This window comes from Macaca fascicularis, chromosome 12 (assembly GCF_037993035.2).
Source record: "Macaca fascicularis isolate 582-1 chromosome 12, T2T-MFA8v1.1".
NCBI classification, from domain to species: Eukaryota; Metazoa; Chordata; class Mammalia; order Primates; family Cercopithecidae; genus Macaca; species Macaca fascicularis.
Genome location: NC_088386.1, coordinates 76929105 through 76939075, shown reverse-complemented (window position 1 = coordinate 76939075; position 9971 = coordinate 76929105).

The window sequence follows — 9971 nt, the reverse complement described above, 5'->3', positions numbered from 1 at the left end:
TTGTACTTTTAGTAGAGGCAGGTTTCACCAGGTTGGCCAGGCTGGTCTCAAACTCCTGACCTCAGGTGTTCCATCCACCTTGGCCCTGCAAAGTTCCAGGATTACAGGCGTGAGCCACTGCACCCGGCCTGGACTCTTTCTTCTTAACTACTTAACTACCTTAACTACAAAGCACAATGATTATTTATAGACTTAAGTACATTTATTTTCATTTTATTTTGTTGTAATGACTTTTTGATCAGGAAGTTTCATTGCACTTCTTACCTGGATGTCAAAAAAGAGGGAAATAATAACCATATAAATTACCTTCAAATATGCCCAGATCACAAATAGTATAACAGAGATCAGGTATTAATGTCTCCAGAATAGTCCTGGGTGCTATTTCTCCCTCTACTCTTCATGAAGCAGAATAGGGCATATTAGTTTTAAGGGGCAAAACCTTTATTCTTGGAAGTTAAATTTCGTTGTAAAGAAACTGGGTGAAGGAGGAAGAAGTACTCTGGAAAATAATGGCGTTTGTGTGGTAAGTGTATGTACTGCTTTGGAGCTCCCTACAATTTCTCCAGGTTTCTGAAACATAATGATGAAGAAAACCTACTTAATAATATAATAGTTATTTTAATTCAGATATGAATTTAGAATTTAAGTAAAATAAATCATTTTCTTATCAAATGAAGTAGAAAATGTAAACCTGACAGGCATATGGTAAAATGACTTTTTTTTTTTTTTTTTTTTTTTTTGAGACATCATCTAGCTCTGTCACCCAGACTGGAGTGCAGTGGCGCGATCTCGGTTCACTGCAACCTCCACATCCTTGGTCCAAGCGATTCTCATGCCTCAGCCTCCTGCATAGCTGGGATCACAGACATGTGCAATCATGCCTGGCTAGTGTGCGTGTGTGTGTGTGTGTGTGTGTGTGTGTGTGTGTTTTAGTAGAGATGGGATTTCTCCATGTTGCCCAGGCTGGTCTTGAACTCCTGGGCTCAAGCGATTCACCCGCCTCTGCCTACCAAAGTGCCAGGATTACAGGTGCAAGCCACTGTGCCCAGCCTAAATGACACAATTTTGACCCCGCTAGTAGTCATGGGCTCTGCAGGCTGAAGTACGGGACATGCTCCATGTACTTGGAATACAGATTCTTCCTGCCAGCCGTACTCTTACATTGCCTGCATTGTCACCTTTGGCCATGAAGGACACCAGTAAATACAACACTCTCAGGAAAGCGTAAAGAGGGTTCATGGTTGTACAATCAAGAGAAGAGATAAAGTCACAAGTGTAGGACAGAACAGGCAATAGGTTTCAGAACATTGAATTTTACGATTAAAAAGGGCTAGTCGCTAATAAAATTCAGTGATTATGACATGATTTCCCCAACTATACTTAAAGTAACACCAAGGTTACCCAAATCAAATATTTTAATGAATTCACAAAGACCAGAGGCATTTCTAGATTTCCCAGCTGCAAGAGATCTAAAATATAACTATTATATTCGGCACAAAAGAACAGTAAAGCAAAACCACTTACTGCTGGTGACATTCCAGGGAACAGTTAAAATTGCTTTATTGCCTTTGCTAATGAAAGTGGACAGCAGTGTAACAATACATAATAAGGTGAGTTTAGTTTTTATGTCCTGAGAACAATCTGCTTTACCCTTCTGGTTTAATTCTTTAAACTGTTTCTGTTTTAAGTAATTACAAACGATGGCTGGCAAGTGACAGTTATAACCACCGTAGCAAATGGCTTTGTTGTAGCATTGTAGCCTACCCCCAAGTACTATTACCTTGGACTTCTAGGGAATTTAGTGTGAGGATGGCACATGAAACAAATGTCTCCTGACTTACACTGAGCTTATAAAGATCTCCCTCCAGCAAGAACAGCTTGAGCTTGTGGCTAGTGGTACTTCACAAATGGTAGTACACACAACACTGCTGATGCTTGACTTGCTATGAGAAGATAACGTACATTTTGTTTTAATAGTTCTATTTTTATTTGGAAATTAATATATAAAAATAAATGTAAAGATCACATGATATCCGTGATTTCATGAATATTATTGCTTATGATGGCCTCTTTTTTAAAGTCCGTAACAGGAAAAATATTAAATAATAGTATAAGTGGTAGGTGGTGAAAGGCTGAACGCTTCATGTTGGTGTATAAATGACCATGGTAGCCAGTCTCTAGTGGGTTTCCACTCCTGGTATTCATGCCTGCATGCAGTTCCCTCCCACACTGGATAGGGCTGCTATGTAACCAATAGGATATTGAAGAAATGGAAGAGTGTGATGCCCAAGGCTAGGGCAAATGTCATGTGAGGCTTCTGTTTTGCTGCTTTGAATCATTTGTTCTGGGGGGAGTCAGCTGCCATGCCATGCAAAGCAGCACTAAGGGGAGGTCCATGTGGTGAGACACTCAGGGTCCCTGCCTAATCAGGCCTCAGCCTGCAAGGAACTGAGTCCTTTTGTCTGCAGCTATGTGAGTGGGCTGACTTCTTGAGTGCAACCACATAAAGCACCTGGAGCCACAACCATTCAGCTAAGTCACTCCCAAAGTTCTGAAACAAACCATGTGACATAATACATGTTGATTGTTGTTTGAAGCTGCTAAGTTTGGGAGTAATTTGTTACACAGCAGTGGATAACTAATAATGGGTAAGCAATACCATGACCGGAACTGGGAAACAAGGATAGAGAATCCCATTTACCTTTGCTCATACGTAGCTTCGTTACTTTCTCCTTCCCTTCACTGAAATGTCTGTTACATAGGGAGGAACTAAGCTCCAACAAAATTATACATGCCTCTTGCTTCTGCTTTTTGCTGAACCTGTGCATTGTACCTCCTATCTGGCATGGTGTTCCCCATCACTTATTCCTTTTGACAATAAGAGTGTGTAGGCATTTGATGGAGGCAAAACCTCTGGAGCCAAGGGAAATCTAGTATATTTCAAGAGCAGTCTGGTCCTATAGATGACTCTAGAGTCCTGAATCCCAAATGTTAAATGACTTGCTATTTCTCTTGTTCCCTTTATGTTTTTTCTTTTTTATCAATCTCAAAGCAGATGTCATCTCTCAGCTCTGCCCTCATGTGCAATTTTATAGTTTCTCTGGGTCTCTAACTGATGCTATAATTAAATTCTGAGTAATTGTTACACACCTTTAACAGCTTTAAAACACATTTAAGGTATTTTCTTATTAATTAACTTTCTCCTCATATCAGCAAAAGCAGTTTGCTTTAAAAAGTTCCTTGGTAATGGTAATCTAGTTTCTTGCCGTCACTCAGAAGACTTGAGAATATTCTTTTGATGTTGTTCTCTAAGTTTAGGATGAAACTAGTGGAAAGAAGATAGTGAAAGAGTAAGTGGAATTCAGTTCATTTTCTCTATTTACTCACTTACTCTTACTCACCATTTTATTGTTACTTCTGAATTATTTTCTTGTCATCAGTGGAAGTTTCTTATTATGTCCTGAGTATACATGTTGAGAATTAATGTGGCCTTGACTGTGTTTTGCTGTGTCAGCATTTCCATAATTATCTCTGCCATTAGCCATCTCCCAGATGATCACTAAAATTATATATCATGGGATTTAACTACAGACCAGACCATGATGATTTTTAATCTTCTTTAGAATTCCTTCCAAATAATTAAGAAACTAATCATCCTAGCTCCATTTTTCCTTTGTATCTAGTTGGGCCTGTTCTCAAGTGCCTCTTTTTGAACAGAATAGAAGGTTGTTTGTCTTAAAAATTTCAGGCTGCTTTGGTTCCTAGAGAAGAGGAGCACAGCTTGCATTTCTCCATAGCCCCATTCGAAGAGGCAACTTGTGCCAGTCTCAGTAGTAACTTTCAGATGTTCTGACACACTGACATATTATCTGCTACATAGTACATTTTGTGGGTATCTAATTTTGTGGGTACTGTAAACCCCACAGTATCATTCCTTGATTCTTGCTCAGTAATCATATTTATTAGTGCCCACATTGCAAGTAACTCAGATGAAGGCAATTCTTGGTAGAGATGTAAATGAAATATACCAGGAAGTCTAACTTCCAGCTCTGGTTCAAAATCTCTAAATATGAATTGAGTGAGTCTTGTCATTCTTTAGATGCCAGTCCCTCCATCTGTAAAGAAGAGGACTTGGGGTATGTGACTTTAGCTCGACAGGCTTAGAGCCCCTGCAGCGGTGCTGGCCACTGAGGATGCTCACATATTCCCGTGGGCACATGTTCATCTGGCCACCTGTGGCTTTGTATTCCTTCTTGTTGGCTATTTCATTTATTGTCCTCAGTCATGCCTGTTCTTCTTTCTCCCTCTAAAGTTCCAGCAGACAAAAGGAGGCATGATAGGGATTTGTTACCTCTTGATGAGAATTATGCTCTTCTAGCTTCCTCAGAGAATAGACTTGTAAAAGACCTTCCGGGAAAGTAGTTGGCCAGACAACTCTTATTTGCATATTATTTCTTTCTGGAATGTTTTTTCGTAATTATTTGGTTATTCATTGCTTCTAGGTCTTCCCTGCCATAACATGCTCCCCATGAAAAGAGAGTCATCTGTGTGCCTTGCTCCCTGTTTCAGCCCGAGCACCTAGACTTTATCAGATGAAAATAATATTTGTTGTTGTTTATATCAGGTTATATGTTCAATGTACTAAATTGAACCAAAGTCTCAAGAAAATCTGGCTTTTAAGGAAAGTATGCCCCAGAGACATCAGAACTATTTAGAAATAGCAGCAGTTCAGAAAACACTTAATGTAGTCACATTAAATTGTCCCCGGTGTGATATGAGGCAGAAAATCAGAAAGAAAGAAACAATTCCTAGACAGGAGGGTCTAGTAAACCTCTAAATAGATCACAGCTGTGTGGCATGTGGTGCAACTGGATAAACAAACTTAACAAGCACATTTGGGTTGGAGAATTCTTCTGGCTATAATTGTACTTTACATCACTTTCTGCGGTCAGGCACAAGCTAAAAATTTTAGGGGCTTTATTCTTAATGACCATGCCACCTTAGGTTATGGAAATTCCTCATTAATTTGGGTTCCATAAATATAGGCCTTCATGTCTAAAACTGTTTTGTTTTTAAAACAGAAGCTGTTTTTGAGAAGGATATTAAATGAAAGGGAGGGAATATAAATGAAATTTTAAAAGGTCAGAATTCATGATTTAAGGACTATTTCTACATTGTAATTAGTAATTTAAATAACGGACCCTTTTCCAATATCAGTAATTAATTATGCCTCTGAATTCAACTGGTATTTTGAAACCACATTTCTTATTTATTAACTAAAAAGTCGTTTGAGGCCATTATGCAAAGGAATACAAATTTAAAAGATTAAAAGGACTGATAAAAGCTCAGTTATTGTACTCCGTTTACATAAACCTAAAATTTAAAGGTATGACTCACCGAAAGACTATGTTTCACTAAAGTTTTGCTTTTCTATATGAAAAAATTATCCTGAAATACTTATAAAATGAATGTTAAAGTGAAATGGTTTTGAAGCTTGCTAGTTGATCTAAAATATGTCACAAATTATGACTTTGCTATTGCATTTGCTTAGCAAATTCTCTTGATACAAGCTGAGAAGATATGCAAATAACAATTTTATAAAAGAGGAAACAGAGACAACAAAGATTAAGTAATTTTCTTAAGATCACATGACCAGTAGCTGGAGGAGCTGGAAATTAGATACAGATCTGGCCACCCCAGAGCCTGGGTTATTGCTTGCCCCATGGAATCTTTTTGGGTCACTTTTGGCAGATCCAAAAGTGATCATCTAGAACTTCTCGGGACTCCTTCTCATGCAAATCTTCCTGAGTACCTGACACAGTGTGGCACAATGTGCATCAGATGGATAAGCAAAGGAATTGTTATGCTTCTCAAAGCCTATCCTGACACAGGGTAGGTCAGGCAAGAAAAACAATTTATCTGTCATGTGTAGACAGTATTTCAAGTGGTTCATAAATGGCTCTAGGACATTGAAAGAGGGATGAAAAAAAATTACTCTTTGTGTGACAAAAAAGATAAGAAATATTCACTGGTGGAATCACACTGAAGAATCTCTATCCCCCAAGATCCAATTAAAGTCCCACCTCTTCAATGAAGCCTTTCTTGTTAGACTATGTCATTTTCTTCTCTAGTTTCAAATTACATTTATGGTCTGTTAGTGTTCCTTTGTAATGTTTTGTCATACATAAGCTTGTTTAACATTTTCAAGAGTTTATGAATGGTCTGCTGAAAAAACCAAGCTTCTTGAGGAACGTACTCTGTCTTATCTTCCTCTTTATCATCCTAGTATTTGCTTAGTGGTTGATTTGTTGAAAGCCACCCAAAGCAAGTTTGAATTGGACTGAAATTATAAAATAATACGAGTAGTAAATGATCACGAAAAGCTTGGTAGGGACCATCATGGTAGAGTTCACAAGCTATACTGTTTCCTTTTATGAGTACAGCTGAAGAAGAACCAAAGTTGGAAACTGTGTCAGTCAAGATCAGGGCAGGAAACAGAAGGCTTTCTCACAGAAGTGATGGGAGACATTTTAATGAAGAGAATATTTACAGAGTGTGGCAGGATTGCAGAAACCAGCAAAGAGTGGTGAAACAGCTTAGGGTAGCAACTGTGAAAAGGTTTTACCACCTCAAGACCTGCAGGGGTGAGGTTACGGCAGTGTTACAGCCAGATGACAGCTAGGTAGTAGGAAATGGACCAACTAAGAGAACTAAGATTGTTCAATGTACTTAATATCAAAACTTGCCAGCAGTTGTAGTAGGGTTAGAGACACACATCTAAACACCTTGATGTCTGTTTGTCTCTCTGTGTGTCTCTCTCCACTCCTGCCCTCTGATATCTACCTGGTCCCTGTCATTGGATGAAACCAACTGGAAGTAAAAGTGCAAGGAAGATCAGGTGGTGCAGTCTATATAAGTCCTTCTGCTGGGAATAGAGCAATGTGGAGATGCAATTACATAATTTGTTCCACATACAGCTAAGGTTTTTCTCAAAATCACCTTATATTATTCCATTGATTTTACATTTTATTAAGTTGCTATATTTTAAACCATCAGTCTAACAATAGTAAAAATTATAAGTTAATCTTATTTTAATATATGATTATTAATATTTGCGTTTACTTCTTAGAAATCACAACTACATATTTAGATTTTTTAAAATATATGGGAAAATACGTAAAATATTCTCAAGAAAAAAATGCTGTTTATGAGACATGTAGAAGTGTAATAGTACACTCATGGGGAGACTTATTAGCATTGTTTAGCAACCCCAAACTAGCAGGAAACCACAATAACTTTGAGAAAGAGGCTGAAGACACATACCCCCTGCTATTAAAAAAAAAACAAAACAAATTTTTGAAATGCTTCACAGGATCAATGGTCCTTAACATTTTTTTTTAAGCACTCCTTGTTCACATGCTAAACCAGATACCGATTTTGACATCATAGATGCAGTGTAGATGTAACCATACTGTGCCTCCCCAAAAGCCACATTTCCCACTTCTATTTATTTATTTATTTATTTATTTATTTATTTATTTTAAGATAGAGTCTTGCTCTTTTGCCCAGGCTGGAGTGTGGTGGCACAATCTCAGCTCATTGCAAGCTCCGCCTCCCGGGTTTACGCCATTCTCCTGCCTCAGCCTCCCGAGTACTGGGACTACAGGCGCCCGCCACCGCACCTGGCTACTTTTTTGTATTTTTAGTAGAGAGGGGGTTTCACCGTGCCAGCCAGGATGGTCTCGATCTCCTGACCTCGTGATCTGCCTGCCTTGGCCTTCCAAAGTACTGGGATTACAGGTGTGAGCCACTGCACCCGGCCCTACTTTAATTTTCTATTAGAAGAATTCAACCATTTTTACTCTCATGTAAAGATTGGCTACAAGAATACTAACTTTCACTTTCATTTTGGTATCTGATTAGCTGGTATAATGCCCTTTATCTGAATAAAGAAGACTGGAGGAGGAGGAGACTTGGGAAAAATATTCAAGGGCTCAGTTTTGACCAGTTGAAACAGAGACTTGTTCAATCTTCCAGTGGGTAATAAAGTTTGAGGTTCACAGGAGAGATGTGGACTGGAGATATAAATAGGGAGTTGTTGCTATGGACATGAGCCTGAATGAGATCACCAGGGAGGAAGTAGGTTGGGTACTGATTATTGAAAAGCTCTTCATAAATTACAAGCCATGTTCCGGGGGTGGGGCTTTTAAGATATTAAAATGTACTTTCATACTGTAATGATTAAAAAAAGTGATAGTGAGTTACAGTAAAGACCCATGATAAAGAGTCTAGAAAGAGACTCAAGTATATATATGAATCAACATATAATTTTAATATTTCTAACTGGTAGAGGAGGTATAAGCTTATTCAACAGATAACATCTGTTTTCTTTGGATATTACTATTTTTAAAACTAGTTGCTATTTTGACTATTTCAACAAGTGAAGCTGAACAGTTAAAAGCCTGAAAAATGTTAGATCTTATATTTAACTTATATATAATTTATTTTGATATAATTTATAAAGAACAAAGTTAGCATACAAGTAAAAATTATTTTTATAATCCTGGGATGAGAAACACATTTTTAAGCATAGTATATAATATAGCAACCGTATTAAAAAGTTTATAAAGAATAAATAATGCAATAAAACAAAGTGAAAATAAAATGGCACACCAGTGGAAATATTTTCAACAAAACTAAGAAAGTGTTGTTTTATTAGTATAATATTTGAAGATGTTTTATAAATTGTTATTAAGCAGGTGAATACCCACAGGAGCATACTGATTATGTCAAATAATTTTTTTAATCATGAAAAAATATAAGTGGCAAATAATTTGTAAAACAATGGTCTATTTAATTATAAAAACAAACAACAGTGAAATACCATTTTTCCTATCATTAGACAGGCAAAGATATAAATCAAATCTTATACTATTATTGAAGGTGACTTTGATGATATAAATCAAAAGCCCTTATACTGGCTTGAGCAGATACTGTTTTGCGAAGATGGCAGCAATATATAACCCATGCCACATGTTTTTCTTACAACGTGACATCAACACTCCTCCACTGAGAGATGGGATCCATGTCCCCTCCCTTTAAACCTAGATGACCTTTATAACTGCTTCTATTAATAGAATGTAGCAGAAGTCTAGGCAATAAAAGGCAATATAGCTTCATCTACTGTGCACATATATACCCCCTGTCTCTCTATCTATTTGCTCTTGATGCCCAGCCATCTTGTGAAGAAGCTTGGCCTCCAACTGATGGCTAGCATTAACCTCTAGACATACGGGAGTGACCCTTCAGATAATTCTAGCCCCTTGACTTCTAGTCTTCTAGTCGTAATCCAGATATCACAAAACAGTGCCCCGCTGAAAAATTGCAAAATGGTGTTTTTGTTCTTCCCCTCTTCCTACATTCCAGAACCTTCCTATTCCTGAACAAATTAGCAAATGCCCTTCTTGTTCTTACGGGATGAATATGGACGTGGGAATAGTAATTTACTTGAATGAATGTGTATAGACACGTACTATCCTGAAAATGAATAAGTGATATTATTACACATTGAAAAGATCATGGATAATATTATTATGACTATTTTTCTACATGGGGAAAAGCATCCCAGAAAGTCTGAATGGATTACCCAGTATCCATTGGAAATTATCTGAGAACAAAACTAGATATACCCCAAAACTTACGATCTTTGCACTGTGCAGAGTAGCATCGGGAAACATTTCAAATTTCTATTGCACTATACTAGGTACTAGGTAAAGAGGATTATATAGTTATATTTTCCTAGACATTTTACTCTTTGTAAATTAATACTCATTTACTTATGAAGGGCAAAAAAATTGAGATGAAGATAACACTGAATTCCACAAGTAGATTATTATTGAAATGATATGGTAAATAAATGAAGCTAAAAGCATTTACTTTAAATCTGAATGTTTTATTTATGTACCAAGATA